Genomic DNA, 25,150 nt, shown 5'->3' with positions numbered 1-25,150 from the left:
TGCATCACGACCACGCGGCTACAGATTGGAGGTTCCAGCGACCCCTCCTTGGCAATTCCATTCAGATGCCACTTGGAAGTCTGCCCTGTCATCTGTACTTCCGACCAACTGGCCATAAGTCAGAAGTTTCCACAAACCCCTCCTTTAGTTTCATTTGCTAGAGAAGCTCACAGAACTCAGAGGAGCGTTTTCCTTACAGCTCACTGGTTTGCTATAAATGGATGTAACTCAGGAACAGCCAGATGGATGGGATGCATAAGGCGAAGTGTGGAGAAAGGGCTCAGAGTTTCCATGCCCTCGCCAGGCACGCTTCTTTCTTCACACCTGCACGTCTTCCCCAACCCAGAAGCTCTCCAAACTGTGCCCTTTTGGGTTCGTATGGAAGCTTCATTGCACAGGTATGGTTGATTAACTTATTGGCCACCTGCAATTGAACTCAGTCTCCAGCCTCTCTGCCTTCCCTGGTGGTGGGGGGCAGGGGCGCAAGGTCTGAAAGTCCCAATCCTCTATTTACGTGGCTGGTCCTCCTGGCCACCAGTCCCCACCCTTGGGTTTCCCTGGGGCTTTCCAAAAGTCACCTTCCTGGGGTGCCTGGGTGGCTCAGTAGGTTGAGCATCCAGCTCTTAGTTTTGGCTCCGGTCTGATTTCATGATTCCTGGGAATGAACCCCGTGTTGTGTTCCACGCTGCCTGTCAGGAGCCTGCTTGGAATTCTCTCTCCCTCTCTCTCTGCTTCTTCCCCACTTGTGTGCTCGCTCACACATGCACGTTCTCTCTCTCTCAAGAAATAAATAAACTTAAAAAAAACCCACAAAAGTCACCTTGTGAACATAACAAAATACATCTTTATCACACTCATCACAGGAAATTCCAAAGATTCTAGTAGCCGTGAACTAGGAACCACAGACAACCACCAAATACAATATATTGGTCATGTGAATGACCAGATACGTATTTCCTGTGAATCACAGTCTCACACCTGGAGACACGAATTTCCTGTACTTTTGGCTAGTGCACGATTCGAACTACCCTGCTGCATCCAAAATGTGCACAGAAGCTAGTATAGTGGTGCTGGGAGCATCAGAGAGAACATACATATCCTACCTTGGAAGTATCTAATGTGAGATCAGGAAATGCTCAGAGCTCAAAGAGTTAAGCTATAAAATCAGAGCACCAGATTTGCTCAATGCTAAGATGTATGCTTTTTGCTTTTGAGTGTTTCTGGAATAAGGATCCACCTGATGTTTTTGATGTCAGCTGAAACTGGCCAGCCTTGGAAAGAGCGGTGTAAGTTTCTTCCTGAAACAAGTCGATCCCAGTGGACTGTTCCGGCATTGCTCTCGTTAATAGGACCACATGTGGTGGAATTTTAATGTGAATGTGCATTCCTAGTTGTTGCTTAAATGAGCTCAAAAGGACCAGGCTAGAGTGCAGCATTAAAACAGAAGTTATCAGGGTTGCTCAGTTGGCTAAGCGTCCGACTCTTGGTTTCAGCTCGGGTCGTGATCTTATGGTTCATGAGTTGGAGCCCCTCATGAGGCTCCGTGATGACAGTGTGAAGCCTGCTTGGGATTCTTTCTGTCTCCCTTTCTCTCTGCCCCTCCCATGCATTCTCTCTCTCTCAAAATAAATAAATAAACTTTAAATAAATGAAACAGAAGTTACCATGTATGCAGGTAATAAAACTAAAAACAGTAGAAATGGCCAGTCTCCGCATGTAGATCACACATCTGTCTAGAACATTGATAACAACAACAACGAGAATTTGCAAAGCTAGGAGAATTGCTGTAACTAAATCATGCAGCAAGCCATCATTCATCATCCACAGTTCCATCTGCAAATGCTTCTGACTGGTTCTAAGAGAAACTGTTTTACTTTCGGCAAGAGTACATTTAAGTGAAAAAATATGTGACACACACACACACAAACGTGACGCTATGAACTTAGTCAAATAACGAATGTAGCTAAAACTCTTGTATACTTGGATTAGCCTCCAAATAATGCTATCAAAGCAACAGTTGCAATAGAGGCCAAGATGAAGTTCATGAAAAAGCAGCATGTCTGCATGATTATAGGCAGAGCTGTTGAGAGACACATGTGATTCAGAAGAACCTTTGGGTGCTGAATGTGAAGCAGGCTTAAAGTCAAACTTAGATTGTGAAATTAATGTGAAATACGCTATAATTATATAGGTCGATATATATTCTGTGGATTGATTTTTAAAATACAGTTACATCCATTGAGTTTCTTGTTTCTCCCCAAAACACTATGATTAAATCCATAGCTTATCTTGCAATTGATGGCATTTTACAGCGGAAGAAATGCAATGCATGAACTTACATTGGTAAAGTATATTAAAGACAAAAGTTTGGGGCGCCTGGGTAGCTCAGTCAGTTAAGCATCTGACTTTGGCTCAGGTCATGATCTCACAGTTCATGGGTTTGACCCCCACGTTGGGCTCTCTGCTGTCAGCATGGAGGCCGTTTCAGATCCTCTGTCCCCCTGTCTCTGCCCCTTCCCCTGCTCATGCTCTTTCTCTCAAAAATAAATAAACATTAAAAAAAAATAAGTTTTATTGGGCCAGGATGCCTGGCTGGCTCAGCGGATAGAGCATGTGACTCTTGATCCCAGGGTCATGAGTTCAAACCCCATATTGAGTGTAGAGTCTACTTTAAAAAAAAAAAAGTTTTATTGGGCCAAATATAGGAAAAGCAAATTTACCTATGACCTAATTGATGCAATTGTTGATCTTAGAACTGTTGTTTAAGTACCTGCTCTATACAAGGTAATTTTCTAGATTAAAAAAAAAATCTATCTAAACAAATCTGATTTGCAAGTATCAAAATCACTTTAATCTAGTTTAAACACAAACGCACGAAGAGGGAATTTATTATGAGAATACAAAGGCAGGATGCAGCAAGCTCAAAATGACTTGGAATTAAAAGGAAAGTCATCAGGGGGCACCTGGGTGGCTCAGTCGGTTAAACGTCTGACTTTGGCTCAGGTCATGATCTCAGGGTTAGTGGGCTCGAGCCCCGCATCGGGCTCTGTGCTGGCAGCATGGAGCCTGCTTGGCATTCTCTCTGTCTCTCTCTGTCTCTGTCTCTCTCTCTGCCCCTCAAAATAAAGAAATACATTTTAAAAGGAAAGTCATGAGGAACATTGGAAGTCATGTACCTTCCTCACGGCTCTCTCTTGCCTCTCCCTCTGCAGAAGGATTATTTTGCTATGCGGTTCACGTGACTACAGATGGTCATTCCACAGCTCTCAGATTTTATTATCTGCTGTACTCAAAATACCAGCAACCCACGTTGAACTCTTCTGTGTTCATTCTAGCCCCACATTCCCAGGAAAATACACGGTGTGGTTTGAGTCAGATACACGTCTTGTTTCAATCAGCTGACGTATCCAGATGGCACAGCAGTTATTCTTGCTATAATAGTTCTACAAACACACTGCCCCAAACCTCAGGGCCTTAAAACAACCACCATGCTTAGTTCTCATGAGTTTATGTGTCCCCTGGATGGCGGCACTGATCTGGACCGAGCTTGACTGAATTTGGCTAGGTAACAGCCCTGTGGACAGTCTACATCTCACGTCTGAGGACCACGCCTGTGGGTGAAAGGCACAGTGAAGGTGATTGTTGTGAGCTGGGCCTCTAAGTCTTAAAACAGGCTAATCTAACACCATCTGTCACTGAATTCCCGCAGTCCCCCTGTGAGATGGGTGTCATTTGTCTACTTGTTACAGATAAGGAAACTGAGGCAGGGAGCTGTCAGGGCCAGGATGCTGTATCAGTTCTACCTGACCACACAACCGGTAGTCATTCCATCAGATTCAGTTACAAGAGAATTTTTAGCCAACAGAGGAAACTATCAGCAATATTATGTAGAAAGAGGAGAACCAAAGAGGCATTTTTGGTGGATTCATATAAAATGGTCTTAAGGGAGGGGAACCAGACTCAAAGATTCAGACACTCTTTGTGCATCCTTTTGCAGAGATGAGGCATTGCTCCCACCTGTCCATTCCCTCCCTTCCCCCAACCGTTAGGGACTTTTTCCAAATAACTCACCATGCTGTATGACTTATTTCACATGTTTAATGAGTTAAACATTTGAAGCATATATCAATTCTCTTGGCCCCAGTCCTGAGGTTTACTAAGCTACCTTGGTTTGGTTTCTCATCTATATTTGATACAAGAAACAATGCACTGATACAAGAAACATTGCAAACTCCTGCCCTTCCTGATAGTTGTATTTCTCACCTGTGGACATTTGATTTATGTACTTCCATCTCTCATGATTTTAATTAGAGTAGAGATATTGGTCAGGGCACACCAAGTCATGCCACATCACTGCTTTATTTTTGGATAAATTAGAATCTTCTATTACATTATCTCATCTGCGCTCCCCTCTCCCCCCACCCCCCACCCCCAGCCACTGCTGACTGAACAAGACTTTAGCTTATTCATTCTTGCATGTGTTCATTCATTCTAAAAAATGTATTGAGTATTTGCTATATGCCAGGTATCCAACAGGTGCTGGGATAGACACAGCCAACTATCACCAGTTCACGGTGACTGCAGCATAGTAAGGTAGACAATGAAAGTACGTGAACAAATACCTAATTATGAATTGTGTTAAGTGCTGTGAAGCAAAGGAATAGTGTCCTGTGATAAAAAGAAATGGGAATAGGAAGAAGGAGATCTGCTTATGAGTTAGAAGGGCTGGAGAAGGCCTCTCCGTTGGTTTACCAAAGGCCAGGCCGTGGGTGGCTGTGGTTCATTGCAGACGCAGGCTATAAAAAGAGGCATTCTTTGTAGAGGACTTGACCACGATGAAAAAAAAAATTAAAAGTGCGTTTGCTTTTATTATCACCATGTGCCAGCTATTATAAAAAAGTCAGTGATAAAATGCCCTCTGAAAAAGTTTTTTGTCTAAGGGCTAATCAATTTCTGTGGTTACTGTGAGTTCTAGTAATTTACATGTAATTGGCACATTTTTATTGCTTACAATAAAACATAATATTCAATTTGGAATACTTTAAAGAGCTCCCAATTATAAAAATCAGCCTCCACACATACGGACACAGCTACACACATTCAGAGAGTGGGTTCAGAGCGATTCCAAATTACTCGAGCTAGCTTCTGGTTCAGTTCCCATCGCCAAATCCTGTGTTATGACACATCTCCGTAACACTATTTAAAAATTTTTAACACTATTTAACACTATTTAACACTATTTAAAAATTTACTATTTAAATAGTAAAATTGGAATAAATGATAGCGCATTGACTGTGAACATTAAGAGGCAAACTTGAGGGTCTTCAATTCTAAGTGACAACTTGTAGCTTTTATTTGTGTCTAAATTTTAAAACAGCAAATTGTGAACTCTGATACATACTATTGTTTGGAAAGGCACATCTCAGTTTATACATGAACCATTTTACATTTCAGTTTATACATGAACTATTTTACTGATTTTGAATGATATTTTAATTTTAAAGATCCTTTTTAAATTAATTGCTTTATTTTTTTAAAAGGCCTTATCTTAATTTCTTCCTTAGCCCCCAGAGCAGTCATACTGATGTGGGGTTTTTTTTTTTTTATGTTTATTTATTTTTGAAAGAGAGAGAGAGAGTATCAGTGGGGGAAGGCAGAAGGAGAGAGAGACACAGAATCCGAAACAGGCTCCAGGCTCTGAGCAGTCAGCACAAGAGCCTGACGTGGGGCTCGAACCCATTAGCCATGGCATTATGACCTGAGCCGAAGTCAGACGCCTAACCGATTGAGCCATCCAGACGCCCCTTGCTTTATGTTTTTTTAAAGATTTTATTTTTAGGTAATCTCTACACCCAGAATGGAACTCGAACTCACGACCCCGAGATCAAGAGTTGTACCCTCTACCGACTGAACCAGGCAGGCACCCCTTAAATTAAAAGTTAAGAAAAAAAATCAATCAAGATTATATTTGATTTTATTGATTTTTAGATTATTACTAAAAGGGGCATCTGGGTGGCTCAGTGAGTTAAGTGGCCAACTTCAGGTCAGGTCATGATCTCGCGGTCTGAGAGTTCGAGCTCCGCGTCGGGCTCTGTGCTGATAGCTCGGAGCCTGGAGCCTGCTTCTGTTTCTGTGTCTCCCTCTGTCTCTGCCCCTCACCCATTCGTGCTTTGTCTCTCTCTGCCTTTCAAAAATGAATACATGGTAAAAAAAATTTTTTTTAGATTATTACTAAATGTATTTTTGTCATATAGAGAAAGAGACTGTTAAAAAATGATTGGCTCCCGGTGAAAAAACACAGATACCACTGGGTCTCTCTGAGATAAGCGTCTCTCAAAGAGGAAGGTGAAGTTTAGGAGAAGGTAGGGCTTACAGGTCCAGCTTCCCCAACCGTGTGAAGTTTTCCCCTCAAATTGTCAACGTCAGGAGTCTGAGACTTGGGGCGCTTGGGTGGCTCAGTTGGTTAAGCATCTGAATTTGGCTCAGGTCATGATCTCGCAGTTTGTGAGTTTGAGCCCCAAGTAGGGCTGTGTGCTGACAGCTCGGAGCCTGGATCCCATTTTGGATTTTCTGTCTTCCTCTCTCTCTGCCCTTCCCCTGCTCTCTCTCTCTCTCAAAAATAAATAAAATAAACATTAAAAAAAATATTTGAGATTTGCTTTTTAAAGGAAGATGATGTCTCATTTGCAGAAGTCTGTAATGGGGAAAGGAATAGGTCCTTGAGTTTGGTGATTAATGATCATCATTAACGGTGAAGAGAGAATTTTTACCTGAGCAGTTTAGAAATGAAGCAAAGATGAGGTGGAGAGGAAAGAAGCCTGCAGGAATAGATGTTTAGCAGCAAAATGAATAGGAATCTTCTTTCCCCAAGAGGGGATTAGCTGGCCCCAAACCCCCATGATTCACGAGCAATGGCAAATGGAATCCCTCATTTTGCTATTAAGCTTAGTTTGCGACTAACTGCCCAAACCCACAGTGAAGTTTGTACACTTTTAAATGATACCAGAAAAGGCAAGCCTGGGGGGATGCATAAGAATGAGCATAAGGGGCCGGGAGATGACTCAGATAAACAAACACAGCATGAAGAATGAGCCATGGAGGAAAAGGAAAGAGAAATGTCATTGATTTTGTTGATATGGTTGTTCATTCACCATGGAGGTAAAGTAATACAATTTTCTATAACTAGACAGGTGCCAGGGTTTACACATTTATTAAGTCAGTTTTAAAATTTCCCAATTTAATTGCAAATCTTTTAAGGATAGTTTCCCCTGTAGTTATTTATTCTAATATTCAGTAAAATTGTTCTTCACATAATCTGACCTTCTTTATTTGTTTTGTAATTGTGCTAACAATGAAATAAAACACATCTTCCCCGTCATATTAAGACATTCTGTTAATAACTTTAGTATAAGCCCACATAAACCAACTACAATTTCCAAATGCTGTTATAATGATGCAGAGTAGGAGAAAATAGTTTTTGATCGCATGAACCAAAAATCTTTGTAGGTGCCAATGACTCCAGCTGGAGAGGAAAATACAATCTGTCTAATGGAAAAGATATGTTTTTAAAAGACATACACACCCATCATAGAGAATCTGAAAAACGCAGAAGCTAAATGTATAAAGAAGAAAATACCAGTGATGTCTAATTTATCTCCCTCTGACTCAGAAATAACGTTTTGCTTTAGTATCAGGAGAAGGTCATGCCACGGACTTCAAGGGACTCTAAATGTGCAAAAGACAACAGAACATCAAACGTGTGTTTTCATTAGCATTTGGTTGATACTACCCTTTCTCGACTGTAAGTTCCATGCAGGAAGTAACCATATCTACATTTAATATTGTGAGCATGCCGGGGCTCCTGGGTGGCTCAGTCAGTTAAGCGTCCGACTTCAGCTCAGGTCACGATCTCTCGGTTTGTGGGTTCGAGCCCCGCGTCGGGCTCTGGGCTGACAGCTCAGAGCCTGGAGCCTGCTTCGGATTCTGTGTCTCCCTCTCTCTCTGCTCCTCCTCCGCTTGCACTCCGTCTCTCTCTCTCTCTCTCTCTCTCTCTCTCTCTCTCTCTCTCTCGTTGTCTCTCTCTCAAAAATAAATAACATTAACAAATTTGTTAAAAATATTGCAAACATGCTGGGCACAAGATCAGCATTCAGTATGTAAATGCTGAATGATGAGGTCTGTTTCCTTAGCAATGAGGCATTTAGGTTCTCATGACCTTCGTGCTTTATACCCTCCGGATGTGATGTCTCTTCTCTTGCCCAGTTCTCATTATGTCAAGGCCCATCATCATTTTGGCCATCTTCCTCTCCTTCCTCTGTCTTTTCCTTTTCCTCCTCTTCTTGCCCCTCTTCCTTGTCCTCCTTCTCTTCTTGTTCTACATCTTGTGATGTCTCTCTTAGAGCACAGTGCCCCCAACTTGCTCCCAGTATTGCCCTGGATGTGACAGTCATCAAAGGTGACACTGATTTACTCCTGTGCAAGGAACCAGACACAGTACTCAGGATATTGCCTACATTCTTGTTTTTAGGCTGCCCTGCAACCCTGGGATGTGCATACTAACGTTTTGTCTTTTTTTTTTTTTACGTTTATTTATTTATTTTGAAAGAGAGAGAGAGAGAGAGCGAGCGAGAGAGAGCATGAGTGGGGGAGGGGGAGGGGCAGAGAGAGAGAGGAAGAGAAAGCATCCCAAGCAGGCTCCGTGCTGTCAGCAAGGAAGCTGAGGCAGTACTGGATCCCATGAACCGTGAGATCCTGACCTGAGCCGAAATCAAGAGTCGGACACTTAACCAACTGAGCCACCCAGGTGCGCCCATGACATTTTGTGTTTTTATTTTTATTTACTCACTTGCTTATTTACTTATTTATTTTACAGTTTATTATTTATTTTGAGAGAGAGCGAGCGTGTGTGTGAACGGGGGAGGGGCAGAGAGAGAGGGAGAGAGAATCCCAAGCAGGCTCCACGCCATCAGCGCAGAGCACGAGGTGGTCGCCTGCAACGGACTTTGTGGTCTAGCTGTCACTCACTACATCTTTCCACAGTCCTTTCGCCAAAAATGGATGGTCTGCTGATTCTTGCCATGAGGCTTTTAAAAATGGATGGGGAGGGGCGCCTGGGTGGCTCGGTCGGTTAAGCGTCCGACTTCGGCTCAGGTCATGATCTCACAGTCCGTGAGTTCGAGCCCCAAGTGGGGCTCTGGGCTGATAGCTCAGAGCCTGGAGCCTGCTTCAGATTCTGTGTCTCCCTCTCTCTCTGCCCCTCCCCCGTTCATGCTCTGTCTCTCTCTGTCTCAAAAATAAATAAATGTTAAAAAAATTTTAAAATGGATGGGGAAAAGAATGGGAAAGTGATGCCGTGAACCTGTGCTTCCTGAGCCTCTGTGTCGGGGACTAATCACACTGGGAAGGTCCAGATTAACTAAGGAAACCAGTTCTAAGTTTCCAAAATTCAATTTAAATTGCAACTAAAAGGCATTTACACATCCTGGAAAAAGCAGAAAGGCAGCGTCTGGACTGCTTTTGCTGTGGAGGCTGCGAGTCAGTATTATGTCAGGGGTGTGGGAAAGTCAAGGCTCAGGAGACACCCCGCATCTGTGGAAACATAATCCAACAATTGTTACACGCACAGGCTGACGCGCCACAGACATGAAACAATGGGTCCCTGCAGATAGCATTTTTTGCGCCTAATCATTTGGTTTCAATCTTGACAATGTTCTGTGGATGCTTGTGGAAGAGGTCCCTCTGGTCAACAAATAGAAGGCTTTTAATTATACCATTAAAATGGGGGGAAACTAGGCACAGAACCCGACGCGGTGCTACCTGACGTGAACAGAAGCATGAAATGGTTTTGAATAAATGAAGAAGTCTGGGTACTTCCTGCATGTACTTTCCCATGTATTGGCTTTCAACTGTAGGGAAATAATCTGTGGAGTGTGTAAACAGGAGAAAATGCTTTTTGGAAGCAGTTGTTAGATAAAAACATTCAGTTCATTTCGACTGACATGCATTGCATCCAATTTGTTGTTTTTACTTGATTGAAACTGCAGTCTGTCCAAAAAGCGATTTAAGAGAAATATGTATTAGTAACTCCCTCTGTGCAAAAAGTTAACACCCGTTTCAAGAGGGGGGTTCAGAGATGGAACAGACCCCTATCTCTGAAGATACTCATCACACAGAAGAAGAGGTTGTATGTATCAGTCAGCTCTTAGTTGCGAGAACAAGTCGTTTGTTTGGTAATGTCTTGTTGTAGAATAAACTCCCCTAAAATTTAGCGGCTCAAAACGATAATTTGTCGTTACTGCTCATGGTTCTACGATTGACTGGTCCAGCCAGGGGGGCCTGGCCTGGTCTCTCGTGTAATTATGGTCAGATATTGGCCGGGGCTACAGTCGTCTGAGGGCTTACTGGGCCTGACATCCAGGCTGGCTCATTCCCACGGTGGGCAGCTGGCTGTCATCGGGGACCTCAGCCGGGCTGACAGAGCGCCTACTCCTGGGAAATACAATTAAAAACAAAATCTTCGAACCCAGAAAACCTCTCTGCAGAGGTAGTAGAATAAGAAAACAGTCTAAGCGCCAAAGCAGAACGTGCTGCACGTCGACGCATTCTGCTAAGTGATCGCGAGGAGGGGTCTCACCCTCTTACACGGCCAAGCAGATGCCACCCGTTACTTGCCTGTTCTCCAGATAAACGACAACGACTAGTCCCCAGGTCAGGGGACTTGATGGCACCATTTGTCACACATACTTCATCCTGACTTTACGAGGTAATCGGGGCGACCCTCTGCGTTAGCGAATTGGTTTTTTCCAGAGGGAGAACAAACTTCTGATATCTTTATGACAGGAGATTATTTTACAACTCGGAAAAAGGCACCCACTCAAGTTAGGTTCCCACCCTCTGAGAGAAATAGAGAGAGGGAGACAGAAGGGGCCGGGGTGGGAACCTGAACAGGGGCATCCCCCTTCGTGTCTACACTACAAAGAAAGGGCTCCCAGGTCTTTGAGAAAGACAGTTCTAGGTCGTAAAGCTGACAAAAGACCTCTCTAGTTTTCGAAAGGGTTTATATACACATTCCAAGTTTTTTTTTTCTTTAAAAAAAAAACCTTTTTTTTTTTTTTTAATGTTTATTTATTTTTGAGAAACAGAGAGAGACCAAGAATCCAAAACAGGCTTCAGGCTCTGAGCTGTCAGCACAGAGCCCCATGCAGGGCTTGAACCCACAAACCTTGAGATCATGACCTGACCCCAAGTCAGATACTTAAGGGACTGAGCCACCCAGGCCTCCTGCCAGCCTCTGTATTCTTGAACTTCTGCTACTTTACTCTCAAGTTTCTCTGGAAAAATAAATCCCATGTGGTGGTAGCCTCCTTCTATTACTCACTTTTTCTTATTTGTGTGTTTGTTTGTTTTGTTAGGCTCCATGCCCAGAGTGAAGCCCAATGTGGGGCTTGAACCCATGACCCTGAGGCCAAGACCTGAGCTGAGATCAAGAATCAGACATTTAGCCAGCTGACCCATCCAGATTTTTTTTGAACTTTTTAAATTTATTTTTGAGAGAGGGAGAGAGAGAGAGAGAGAGAGAGAGAATGAATATGAGCAGGGGAGGGGCAGACAGAGAGGGAGACAGAATCCACAAAGCAGGCTCCAGGCTCTGAGCTGTCAGGACAGAGCCAGATTCGGGGCTGGAACCCGTGAACCACTAGATAAATGACCTGAGCTGAAGTCAGACGCTTAACCAACTGACCCACCCAGGCACCCCCCCACCCGACCCCACTTCTCACTTTTGAATAGACATCTGGTTCTGGAGCATCTGATGGGTGGTGCATAAGTCACGTGGCTGAGTCTAGCTGAAAAGGAGGCTGTGAAAATGAGGTCCTGCCTTCTTTCTCGGGATGTTTCTCGGGATGATGGAACGCATAAGAGGTTTACCTATGTCGGATTACCCTAATCAGATTTCTAGAGGTCTGCACCTTCTATCGTCCTCTGCCTCCACATCCAGTCTCATGGTCAAGCCATATCGATTTTATTGAAAATAACCGTCTTTGTTATGCCAATGGTGAAACTCTTTATGCACGCATGGATGAAACTTGTCTACTGAGTAGAACGGTGGGATTTGCTGCTTTTAAATTTGCTGATTTATCCTATCATTTTATTTTTTTTCAACGTTTATTTATTTATTTTTGGGACAGAGAGAGACAGAGCATGAACGGGGGAGGGGCAGAGAGAGAGGGAGACACAGAATCGGAAACAGGCTCCAGGCTCTGAGCCATCAGCCCAGAGCCTGACGCGGGGCTCGAACTCACGGACCGCGAGATCGTGACCTGGCTGAAGTCGGACGCTTAACCGACTGCGCCACCCAGGCGCCCCTATCCTATCATTTTAAAAACAAAGAGTAGAAATAACTCCTTGCCGTTTGGTGGGTCCATCCTATTTGTTGAACTTGAGAGAACTTTCCTTTGCCTCGGTATCCCCACTGGTTGAAAAAAGGATGTGGACTGTGTGTCCTCTCAGCTTCTTCCCCACTGCATCAATGAATAGATTTTTTTTTTTAAACACTAGAAAAGATGGGGAAAAAAACAGGAAATCTGTGCCTGAGTCCTTATAGATTAGACAGTCATGAGCTCTGGAATGCAGGGATCTGGTGTATTAGTCAAGCACCAATCCCCTTTTCACAGAGATTGGAACTGGACGCACTTCAACCCTGCCAGCTGAGGCCATGGCTTTTTTGTGCCTTGCGGTAAATCAGTATTGTCAGGATTTCTGATTATCATAACCTCCCGAAATAGAAGCTCATTATTCTCTTCCCATTCCAGGCTCAACAGAATTGTGCCTGATTAAAACTTTACAGGGAATGCAGGGAGCCTTTAGCAATTTTTCTCTCCCCCTGCCGTTTACTATGTTTTTCTTCTTAAAAATTTTTGTATGCAATAGAACTGTTTTGTTTCTGCATTCCTTAAGAGGCGGCTTGCATATGTTCTGAGAGATGGTTGCAGTATTAAGGTGTTGAAAATCCTTGATGGCCCTGGTGTGCTACAGGAAGTTAACACAGTGTCTTACAGTGATTCACTGAGAGCTGTTGAACTCCATGGAAACTTCTTTGTAGAAGAACAGAAGCCTAAGGGCATCTTTGTCGTCAGTATGTTCTCACCTTCAAGTGAATGAGAAGAAGGAATAAACCCACAATAATGAGAGCACAGCCTCGTGGCATTTTTACTCTGAATGATATTTCAGAGGATACTCTGGAAGATCTCTCTCCACACCATGTACAAAGATATTTTTAGACTGTCTATGTGTTTGTAATCTTGCTACGATATTGCTGCACCATAAACAACAACCATGAAATCTGACCGTGTTTTCACAATGGAAATCTCGAAGAACTTCGTAAAAGCATAAGGAGTGTTTACTAAGGATGTTGGGATTCAGGGATACTTTAAAAATATTTTCTTCTGTTCTCTAGAGGGAGACTTGGTGGTAGGTGATGTGAAATGTTGGGGTCTGGGAGCGAACAGTCAGGAAAGAGTTCTTGAGAGGTGCCCGGGTGGCTCAGTCAGTTAAGTATCTGACCCCTGATTTTGGTTCGGGTCAAGATATCAGGGTTTGTGGCTTTGAGCCCCACCTCAAGGGAGGATTCTGCCCCTTCCCTGCTCTTTCTTTCTCTCGCTCAAAATAAATAAATAAAACTAAAAAAAAAAAAAAAAGAAAGAATTCTGGAGACGTCTTCGGTGCAAACAAGGTGGTTTTATTAAAGCACGGGGACAGGACCCGTGGGCAGAAAGAGCTACACTGGGATTGTGAGAAGTGACTGATTATATACTTTCAAGCTGGGAGGGGGTTAGAGATAGCGTAAGTCTCTAAGGAATTTGTAAGCAAGGTTTCCAGGCCCTTGAGTGGCTTGCTGCTATTGGGACAAGGTCATTTACTACTGTCTCAGTCGTGAGACCCTTCAGATATGCATCAGTGGGCCATATGTTTGCAGGCTAATTGTTAACATACATCTCGGGGCATAGGCAGAGATAAAGGAAGTCCGAAGGGATTTTTATATGCTGAAGAAGACTTACTGGATCCTGGAGGTCAGGTTTATGTCAAGCTAAGGTTGCCTTTTGCTGCTAGCAAAGTATTCACATTGAGGCAGCTGAGTTCTTGGAGGAAGGTCACTTGGTCTGTCTCAAGTATTTGTCGACGGGATGTAAGTTACAAAGAAGTTTAATATTTGTATTTTTTTAAGTTTATTTATTTATTAGAGAGAGAGAGAGAGAGAGAGAGAATGAGCCGGGGAGGGGCAGAAAGAGAGGGAGAAGAGAATCCCAAGCAGGTTCCATACTTTCAGTGCAGAGCCTGTCTTAGGGCCCCATCTCACGAACCGTGAGATCGTGACCTGAGCCGAAATCGAGTCGATGCCTAACCGACTGAGCCACCCAGGCGCTCCAGAAAGTTTAATATTTTTCTGTATTTCTTTTGCCTTTGTTCTCCACATTAGTGGGGATGAAACTGGGGAGAAGAGTCCACATCACCCAGAAGCAGTGTCAGTTGCTTACAGTAAAAGTTGGGTTTGTACTGTGCTCCCAGAAGTCACGTAATTTTCCAGAAAAGCAAAAGTTCCGGATTTCTTTTAGCGTTTATTTATTTTTGAGAGAGAGAGAGAGAGAGAGAGAGAGAGAGAGAGCGAGCCTGAGCAGGGAAAGGGTAGAGAGAAAGGGGGCTAGAGGATCCGAAGTGGGCCCCAAGCTGGGACAGCAGCGAGCCCGACGTGGGGATCAAACTCATGAACCGTGAGATCATGACCTGAGCTGAAGTTGGATTCTCAGCTGACTGAACCACCCATGTGCCCTTGTTCAGGATTTTAATAGATGTCCAGTAACCTAGTAATTTTTCAAAAAAGCATATTAGCTGGGCCTCACGGGTGGCTCCCTCTGGTTCAGGCTGGTCAAATCTTTTCACAAAAGCATATTCTCCTTTTACATTTCTCTTTTGACAAGTATTTACTGAACACCAATTATGTTCCAGATACTGATCTGGGTACTAGAGGAACAGGGGTGAAAAAACAACCAGATGTGGTCTCTGCCCTCAAGGAGCTCATAGTCTAGTGGATGAGAAAGATAGTGAATGATTAAGCATTTAATAAATACGACCATTTCAGATACTGAGGAGTGCTATAGCAAAATAATAATAATAATAATTATTATTATTATTATTATTATTATTATTTTGAAAATTAAAAAAAGAGGGGCACCTGGATGGCTCAGTAGGTTAAACATCTGACTTTGGCTCAGGTCATGATCTCCCAGTCCGTGAGTTTGAGCCCCGCGTCAGGCTCTGAGCTGACCGCTCAGAGCCTGGAGCCTGCTTCAGATTCTGTGTCTCCTTCCCTCTCTCTCCGCCCCACCCTTGCTCGCACTCAGTCTCTTTCTGTCTCAAAAATAAGTAAACATTAAAACAATATTTTTAATTAAAAAAAAAGAAAGAAAAGAAAAAAGAAAGAAGTACTTCCCTAACATTGTGTCCTTATTTCCAAAGGATTTTACTGTCTACTAAGTAAGAAATGGATGAAAAGACCCTGACCATAGTAAGAGAATAAACACACACACACACACACACACACACACACACACACACACACACTTTGTAATAATCATATTACCTCAGCATGAGATTGAAGCAAAGCATGGACACAGATAACCAATTTGTGCAATCCAGTTTTGTGCAAATAGCTGTAATTTATCAAGGTTCTGCTACAAAGGCAGTAAAAATAAAAGCACCAGGAATGGCTGTTGACCCATGAGAACACCATACTCATCGCATGCTTCACTCGCAAGGGGACAGTGGAGACACTAGCCAGCCCCTCCATCACAGGCCCACAGAAATTCACTGCTGCTCTGGACGGTCCCCAACTACACACATACAGGGATATTTATTGCCCATTTACTCCTAAGCGCCAGGCACCATGGTCGGCACTTAATGTGCACTCTTTCAGTTAATCCTTGCAGAACCCCCCGAGGCAGGGAACATAACCCCCCCTTTTGCAGATAAGGACCTTGAAGCCCAAAGCCTGACAATTGACCTCACACATGGATAATGAGTGACAAGTGTGAGACCAGTCTAACTCCAAAGCCAACTGCTTTGTCCAGGCTGAGGGCACGAGAAGGCTAAAAACATCCAGGGCAGGGGGTCTGGGACTCTCACAAGGTGAATTAGCGGTCTACCAATGCAGTAAGTCTTTAGCCTACTGTCTTCCTTATTTTAGCTTCGATGGTGACCAGTGGGTCTAGCAGCATTTTAAAAGGTGCAGTAAATAGGCACTTAGAATGATCTGAATCCCTCTAGCCTTTTGGGATTAAAACTACATCCAGGAAGGTGATGAAGTTTCGGAGGGAGGGTGGGGGTCAGGAGCCGATGGCCAAAAAAGGAGTTCCTAAGAGGTCTTTAGTGCAAAAGATGATTTATTAGAGCCCGGGGACAGGACCTGTGGGCAGAAGGAACTGCACTGGGGTGGTGAGGGGTGACTGGTTAAATACTGTGGAGTTGGGGGAGGGAAAGGCAAAAGGGAGGTTTCCAAAGAGAAACCTCGTGTGCTAAAGAGAACTCCTGAGATACTGGAGACCCAGCTATTGTCAAGCTAAGGTGGTTTTTACCCCCCTAGCAAAGCATTAACATGAAGACAGTAGGGAGTTGCTGGAGAAATGTTCTACTCCACCAGCCTCAAGCATCTGTCCGGTGGGCTCCAGTTTACAAAGGAATTTAATTTCATTTACATTTTCTTCTTGTCTTCTTTCCCCCAGCACTGGACGGGAGGGTGATGTTAGGGCTCCAGGAAACTGTGACTATAGGTTTCTGGAGATTGCCTGTTTTTTTGTTTTGTTTTGTTTTGTTTTTGTAAATCATTAAGTTGCAGACTGATTGAGACTCATCCCGCAGGACTGTGATCTCTATCAGTTAACCACTTGTTTTTCCTTTTCCTTTGTTTTTGGGTAGCCAGGAGAGCCTAAAGAATGTCACAGGTGTCCCACCTGGTGGGGGGGGGGGGTGTGTGGCGTGTCAGCTTGTGCTTTGTCCTCAGCTTGCCTTTGATGCCCCCATCGATAAGCTTCTTCCATTCATATTTTTAAAAACCTCATATATTGGGGCATGTGGGTGGCCCAGTTGGTTAAGCTTCTGACCCGTGGTCTCAGCTCAGTTCTCGTCGCAGGGTCTTGATCGCAGGGTTGTGAGTTCAAGCCCAGTGTTGGGCTCCGTGCTGGGTCTGAAGCCTAATTAAAAAAGAAAGAAAAACTAACAGCCTCGTGTATTATGAACGGCTTACTAAGACAATAAATATTTGTATACCAGAATTAACATCCATAAACAGAGTTGCAGTTCAAAAGTAGTCATGTGTTTATTTGCTTATGAATTATCAAATTGCTTTTTGGAAAGCTTGTATGAATTTATTCTCCCATCGACTGTGTGACAATCCAGTTTCCCTGTATTTTCACCAACACTACATTATCTTTTATTTTGCTATTTTATTGACCCCAAATATTTTATTATGGTTCTGATTTGCACTTGTTGCTTGAGAGGATTATCATTGTTTTTTTTCCATCTTCACATGTGTTAACCTGTGCATATCTTTTACTCAGAATCTCTTTTGAAGAGTTTATCTATTTGTAAAACCCTCCATTTTGTCTTCTTTTATTTATTTTTTGTAAAACTTTCTTTAAAAAATATTTTTTTGATGTTTATTTTTGAGAGGGAGAGACAAAACATGAGCTAGGAGGGGCAGAGAGAGAGAGGGAGACACAGAATCTGAAGCGGGCTCCAGGCTCTGAGCTGTCAGCACAGAGCCCAATGCAGGGCTTGAACTCACGAAATGCGAGTTCATGACCTGAGCTGAAGTTGGATGCGCTTAACCGACTGAACCACCCAGACGCCCCTGTTTCTTTCTCTTTCTTTCTTTTTTAAAGTTTATTTATGCGTCTTAGAGAGAGCAAGCAGCGGAGGGGCAGAGAGAGAGACAGAGAAAGAGAATCCCAAGCAGGCTCCACACTGTCAGCACAGAGCCGGATGTGTGGCTCGAACCCACAAATCATGAGATCAGGACCTGAGCCGAAATCAAGAACCAGACGCTTAACTGACTGAGCCACCCAGGCGACCCAACACTCTGTTTCTGAAATACAGGATATTTCTAGTGTGCGAGCCCGAATGAGCATTTATCTCACGCTGGAGAAAGAGGTGGAATCAGTTGCTGCATGAAATAAAGCTCCTGATAGGGCACAGACAGGCTGCTGGTGTGTGGATGTGTGGCCTAAAACTGTGAGCTCAGCGGCCACAGAGCTGGTTTCTGAATGGCACGTACCTGGAGGCCATCCTGTGTGAAATTCCACTGTTCTCTTCACAGTGCTTCCTTGGGTCTGGAGTCTCTCTGATCTATTCTGCCTTTACCCTGCTGAGGACAGATCACCTTGAGCAAAGTGCAACAGGACTGGTTCCATAACTCGAGTCTTTAAAAGGAAGGTAAATGGGAACTTCTTGTCTCATTCTCATACTTTACGAATCTATAAAGGCACAAAAACATGGTTGTGTAATTTTGCTGTTAACACAGATAAGTCATGTTTACACTAGACAGTAACAACCGATTGCCATCAGTGCGTCTGAGCTGTTTTCGGAGACCAGTCTGTTCCCATGTTATCATCTAAACGCGACGTTGGGGCAGGGAGAGTTAAATTGGGGAGAACAAAACAGTTTTTGTAGGGCTTTCCGACTACTACAGGGTATCCAGCAGCCACGGCACAATTTCGCTTTTCCCACCAATCTTGACGGTCTCCAGCAGGTGTCCCTTGTGTGCTAACAAAGGCAATCATAAGGTCACCTGTGGTCAGCCATGTTTCTTCTGCTTCTGGCTTTGGGCAAAGTCCACATCTGGGGCTCTCATTTTAACCCCTGAGTCCTAAGGCATAATGAGGTCCACCGTGAACTATCATGAGATCCACCCTGGGACTGGACTGGATGGGGTGAAGGCACATCTTTGTGTTATAGCCATCAGCTCCTAGAGATTGTGCAGTTGGGTTGGAATGCCATAACTTGGCAATAAAAAGATTACATGGATCAGAGAAAAGTGTGGGTGCTGGGACACACATGAGGTTGTTAATGTGGTTTATCTTGGGTATGAAGGAAAAGAAGAGAGACAAACCTTGGGGAAGAAATGAAAGTAAAAGAAAACAGTACCCCCCCCAAAACAAAAACAAAAACAAAACAAACAACAAATGAGAAAACCAAACAGAAAAACAAAAAACTCTTCCTCCAGACCCCAAGTTGTATATAATGGCATTTATATGAAATTGTATTTATTTACATGCACATGCATGTAAAATTAGGAAATAGGTGAGATGGACTGGTCTCAGCTGATTTTTAGCAGTACCCGTGCTTTTTGTGACAAAAGCAGGTGTATTGTAGGAATCTTTTGATAGAAACAAAGACAGAATCCATGGTTGTGTGTAGATACGTTGTAGGTGTAGATGAAAGCAAGGAGATAGGTGTGGAAAGATACAAATGTGTATTAGTCTGCAACAGCTGCTATAACAAAGTACCATATACTAAATGGCTTAAGCAACAGAAATTCATTTTCTCACAATTCTGGAAGCTAGAAGTCCAAGACCAAGGTGTTGGCGGGATTCGTTTCCTCTGAGGTCTCTTTCTTTGCCTTGCAGATGGCTGTCTTCTCATATCTTCACATGGTCTTCCCTTTGTTTGTCCTAATCTCTTCTTATAAAGACACCAATATTATTGGTTTAGGGCCCACCTGTAGTCCTCATTTTGACTTAATTACCTTTTTAAAGATCCTATCTCCAAATAGAGTCACATTCTGAGATATTGGAACTTAAGACTTCAACATAGGAAATTTTGGGGAGACACATTCCAACCCATACCAACATCCAACTGTTAATATTGGATATTTCAGAAGATAGGGTGAGAAGGAACATAGAAGCAGCTGATTAGCTCTGTCTTATGTATTTTTTTTACTATTTCTCATGTTTCAACAAGCATGTATTCCTTTCCTAGTTTGACAAATATTAAACTGGTTTAATCCATAAAGGGCGTGTATTTGCTTGTAGGACAGCAAACTTCAGAAGTTGTGCTTCAGGCAGTTTGTTCCAGGGGGTTCTGACATCATCAGGGCAATTCTCTGAACTCTGCCATTTTCTATATGTTGCTTTGCCCTCCACGTGCCACCTTGTACTGTTCATTCTTTAGCTTCTGGAAGCCATGTTTGCTGCAAGGGTTCTGGAACACACAGCTTCAACCTGGCTATCCACAGGAAAGCGGTTCCTTTCCTTTAGTTCCTATGGAAGAGAGAGGCACTTCCTGCCCAGAAGCTTCAACGAATATGTCTTTCTGCCTTGCTAGTTTGAACTGAGTCACATGTTCTATTGCAAACCAACGTTGGTGGCCGAAGGGTCACATGCTGATTGCTTACGTCTATTGAAGCGCGGCTCCTAGAGCTGAAGGTAGTATCGATCTAGTGTTGCTGAAATTGGAGGGAGGGTAGTTCTCCAGTAGAAAATCTGTGTTCTGTTGGTGTGGCGGGGGGGGGGGGGGGGGGGGAGGTGGCTGTTGGGCAAGCAACCAACCAAAGCCTTCTACGACTCACCAGGGTCTCCATGGTGGTCTCTCAAGTTCAGTTCTTGTCTCAACTCTCAGGTCCAGCAACACTTCAACACAGCCTCTGCATTTCTCACCTCTGAGTGTATTCACTTCACAGTTAACAAAAATCTCCCCTTAGAACGTAGGTTCCTGCAGGGCAGGTGTTTCCACAGCACTGGGAACGGTGACTGGCACTTTAAACGTATTTGTGGAATAGATGAACACACAGGTACTGAGTGTGAGCTGGGTGCTAGACTATTCTAAACACAGAGGATCCAGTGATAAAAACCCTATGTCTCTGTTTTCCTGGAGTTTACATTCCATTGGAGGGAGCAGTACACAAATAAATATATCATCAGACTAGCCATATGTGCTACGAAGAGACGTGAAGTTTGGGTCGGAATAGACTGTGATGGGGAGACAGAAGGGCTCCATTTTATTTTCTTTCCCAGTTGTATATCACTATGATTGACAAATAAAAACTGTATATATTTAGGTGCTACAATATGATGTTTTGATGTACATATACCTTGATTACCACAATCAAGCTAGTTAACAAATCCATCATTTCACATAGGTACTTTTTTTTTTTTTTTTTTGTGGTGAGAACACTTGAGATCCATTCTAGAAGGTTGCTATTTTAGAGAAGGTGGTCAGAGAAGACCTCTATGATAACAGAGACACCTGATTGGAAACCTAAGTGACGGAAGGGAGCAAGGCGTCAGGATATTTAGAGGACAAGTTATTTCAGATAGAGCATCTTCAAAGACCATTCTCTCATTTTATCCAGTAGGACTTTTTAGTTTGCCCATACAACAAAAATTAACTGAGATTATTTTAAGCAACCAAAGAAGAATTTCTCATAAAGTGCAGAGGGGTTACTTAGGACCCAATGGCAGGTATGTGGCAGGGTCAGGAGCAGGTGAATTAAGAGCTAGAACAACAATTAGGACCCAGAGGGAGCTTTCTCCATGCACCCATCTACTCCACTAAGCATTAATTAGCTAACCAATTGGTTAAAATCTCTTCCCCATATTCTAGTAACAGTTGGAGGTGGTGGTGGGGTCAAAGCCAGACAGTATACAATCTAAATAAAGAAAATCTGTAGTGTGTCAGATGGTGGTAAGTTCTAGGAACAATACAGCAAGGACAGGGGGTAGGAGATATTATACAGCGTTTTAATTTTTAATTGGGGAATAAAGAGAGATCTCACTGAAAAGTTGATATTTGAACAAATCTTTTCTTTTAAGTTTATTTATTTTGAGAGAGAGAGCACACGTGTGGGGGGGCAGAGAGAGAGAGGGAGGGGGGGAGAGAGAGAGAATCCCAAGCAGGATCCTCACTGTCAGCACAGAGCCCAACTTGGGGCTCGATCCCACAAGCCGCGAGATCATGATCCAAGTTGGAATCAAGAGTCTGACATTCAATGGACTGAGCCACCCTGGTGCCCTGATACTCGAACAAACCTTAAAGGGGTGAATGCCTGCGTTACCGGCCCTCTGGCCCTCTGGAGGAAGAGATTCCAGGCTGAGAGCAGAGGGAACACAAAGGCCCTGAGGCAGCATTTCCAGCAATAGCAGAGAGGCCTGGGGGGAGGGGCAGAGTGAGCCAGAGGGAAGTTAGCTGGAGATTAGATCTGTGATTCTGGGGGAGGCCATGTGGGTTTTTTGAACTGTTTTAGGTCTCGACTCTGAGGTCTGACGCTAGGACACAATTAAGGAGGGACTGAAGGAGTCTGGTTAGAGTCGGGACGGAGTCACCTCCTGCTGTAAAGGAGACTGAGAGGGGCGAGGGCAGAGGCAGGGATGCGTGTTAGGAGGCTCCTAAAATAACCCAGGAGAGAGACAACAGTAGCAGAGAGGTGCTGAACCGGAATGGAACTTTATTTTTTTTTCCTCCTGAAGACTTTATTTCTCTTCTGCTTCACCTGCACAGCCAGTCCTGGCTTCTTGACATCTCAAGTTAGACGCCTTTCTTCCCAATCAGAGACCCTGAAGTCTCTGTTCTAATGCCCCAGCGCAGGCTGGGTAATGTGCTCCCTCCTAGTCCACTCAGCCCTGGCTGGGGCATGCGGGGATACGGTACAAGCTGTGCGGCTGGGGCCTCCCCATCAGTGATTTGGGGCACCCCCTGGATGACCCCTGCTCTCATCTACACCCCTAAATATATCTATTAATCCCCACAAACTGAACGCCTCTTTCATTCCCTCTTTTTGCCTTTACCTGTCTAGCTTTTTAAGAACTGTACTCGGAGACCCCTCAACCTTCTGTCTTCTTTAGGCTCCCTTCATACTCTTTATAATTGTGTCACATGATCACTCTTTTTTTTTTATTAAACAGTTTTAAAATATTTATTTATTTTTGAGAGAGAGAGAGAGAGAGAGAGAGAGCTAGTGGTAGAGGCACAGAGAGACAGGGAGACACAGAATCCGAAGCAGGCTCCAGGCTCTGAGCTGTCAGCACAGAGCCCGATGTAGGACTTGAACCCACGAGCTGCAAGATCATGACCTGAGCTGAAGTTGGACGCTTAACCAACTGAGCCACCCAGGCGCCCCCTCACTCTGTATTTTATTTTATTTTATTTTATTTAAAAAAATGTTTTTAATGTTTGCTTATTTTTGAGAGAGAGAGAGAGACGGAGACAGAGCATGAGAGTGAGCAGGAGAGGTCCAGAGAGAGAGGGAGACACAGAATCTGAAGCAGGCTCCAGGCTCCAAGCTGTCAGCACAGAGCCCGACGTGGGGCTCGAACTCACAGACCGCGAGATCATGACCTGAGCCGAAGTCGGCCGCTCAACCGACTGAGCCACCCAGGCGCCCCTCTCACTCTGTATTTTAACTGTCACTCATTATTGAAGTTGGCTCTGTGATGGTAAAACACTGTATCCCCTTCAGTATTATCAGCACCTAACGACGCTAGGCACATATTGCTGGGCTCGATTATTGCTTTCACATTGAGTTAAGTTTAACTTTGATATATTCACAAGTTGATTTCTTTGCTCTGATGTCTCTTCCTGCCCTCCTAGCTGGAAATAAGATGTCTCTTAGGTTGCACGTGTCACTTGCACTTTGGCACGTACTGATGCCTAGTACAGTGCTGATCTCTATTTTTCTTGGTTGTGAAGTAGCATGAATTTTGTAGGATTCCTACAGGAAAAAGATCTCCTGGGTAGGAAGGCACCTCTCTGGACCGGCAGGTGGCGCTCTAAGCAAGACAGAGATGTGCAGAACTGGTTTCCTGCTCTTGGCCGTGTGTAGGGAAAGAAGCCTGTTCATTTTCACAACAGATACCTATTTCCTCTTTCCTGAAGTGTTCCTGTGATTATCGATTAGGATGTGGGAGAATCTGCAAGTTCCATCGTTAAAGCCGAGGAATTTTTAAATGTATCTTGTGCACCAGCCGGGAAAGCACAGGTGCTGTTGAGAAGTATCTTTGGGGTGGAATCAGCCTGGTCTTCTGCAGTGACAATGCCTTCTGAATCCATTAGAGGCAGAAAAACAGCAGATTGCTCTCAGAAAGTGCAAGAACAACCTGTCTTGCTGTCTGTAGTAAATACCTCCCTGACCTGCCGTTTTCAGCCACAGCCTGTGAACACCCTCAGGGACACAGCCTGCAATCTCAACCCATGGCTCTGCAGAGAAGGGTGATTGGCAACAGAAAGTATGCTATCTCCACCTGGGCGTAACCTGCTTGTTCTTTGGGAGGTCTGGGTGATCTGCCTGTGACAGCTGTCACCCACTGACATCCTGTAGTAAGTCATTTATCTGTCTAGAAGGAGGGGTACATACATCGGTCAGTCCTCACTGCTCCAAGCACATCCATCTCGAGTTATTCCTTCAATTAAGGGGGGATAGAGTTCTTCAGCCGAGAAAATGAAACTCTTACTTCTCTTAGATCTAGCTCAAAAGTCACTTGCCCAATGACACCTTCCCTGAAGCCTCCTCTATAATAGGAATTCACATTTAGTGAATACTTGTAGGTGTTAGGCATTGTGTTAGGTTCTTTCAAATACATTTTTTAATCCTTGCAATACGGTGTGGTCATTATTACCATCATCATTTTCATGGAGGAAACTGAGGCTCGGAGAGACTTAAGGTAACTTGTCTGAGGACCCACAGTGAGGGAATGGTAGAGCTGGGAAGAGGACCCTGTTGACCCTACATGTCAAGTTAATTGCTCCCTTCTTTGTTTCCACAGACCTTGATGTTTACTTGTATCTTGGGTTTTTTGGCATAGCTCCCTCTTGTGTCCCCTAGTCCTTAGCACAATGGACAGCTCACTACACACGTCCCCTTTAACCTTGCCCAGTTGAATGACAGCCCTCTGCAAAATTAGAAGCCTTTGAGATCTCCTGTGTGGGTTGATTGCCTCCCTTTACAGTCTCTGCAGGGCTGTATCCTGACCCATAATTGGAACCCTCAACACCCTCTTACCCTCTTTTTCTTTTCCAATCCATCCTTCCTCTCTCAAAGCATAAAAGGAATGACTGCATCATTTATTCTTGGCAATGAATCAACTGTTTATACGTCAGCCCAAAATATGTT

The 25,150-nt window shown here is 43.9% G+C and overlaps 1 long non-coding RNA gene across 8 annotated transcripts in view; it reads left to right on the top strand.

Moving 5' to 3' along the window:
* The window catches only part of LOC102900349, a 131,789-nt gene that overhangs the window by 7,419 nt on the left and 99,220 nt on the right, over window positions 1-25,150 (top strand). For 5 of the 8 annotated variants that reach the window (XR_002152198.3, XR_006592351.1, XR_006592350.1 and 2 more), the window contains one exon: window positions 18,365-18,480. The exons of 1 other annotated variant lie outside the window; for it this stretch is intronic. This is a non-coding gene — a long non-coding RNA (uncharacterized LOC102900349). Of the gene's footprint in view, window positions 1-199; window positions 399-18,364; window positions 18,481-25,150 lie in introns of all 8 variants that reach the window. 2 more of the 8 variants (XR_006592353.1, XR_006592354.1) reach the window with 1 other exon arrangement.

Source organism: Felis catus, chromosome F2, assembly GCF_018350175.1.
Source record: "Felis catus isolate Fca126 chromosome F2, F.catus_Fca126_mat1.0, whole genome shotgun sequence".
NCBI lineage: Eukaryota > Metazoa > Chordata > Mammalia > Carnivora > Felidae > Felis > Felis catus.
Note: the sequence above shows the minus strand (reverse complement) of the source record. Positions and strands in the feature narration are given on the sequence as shown.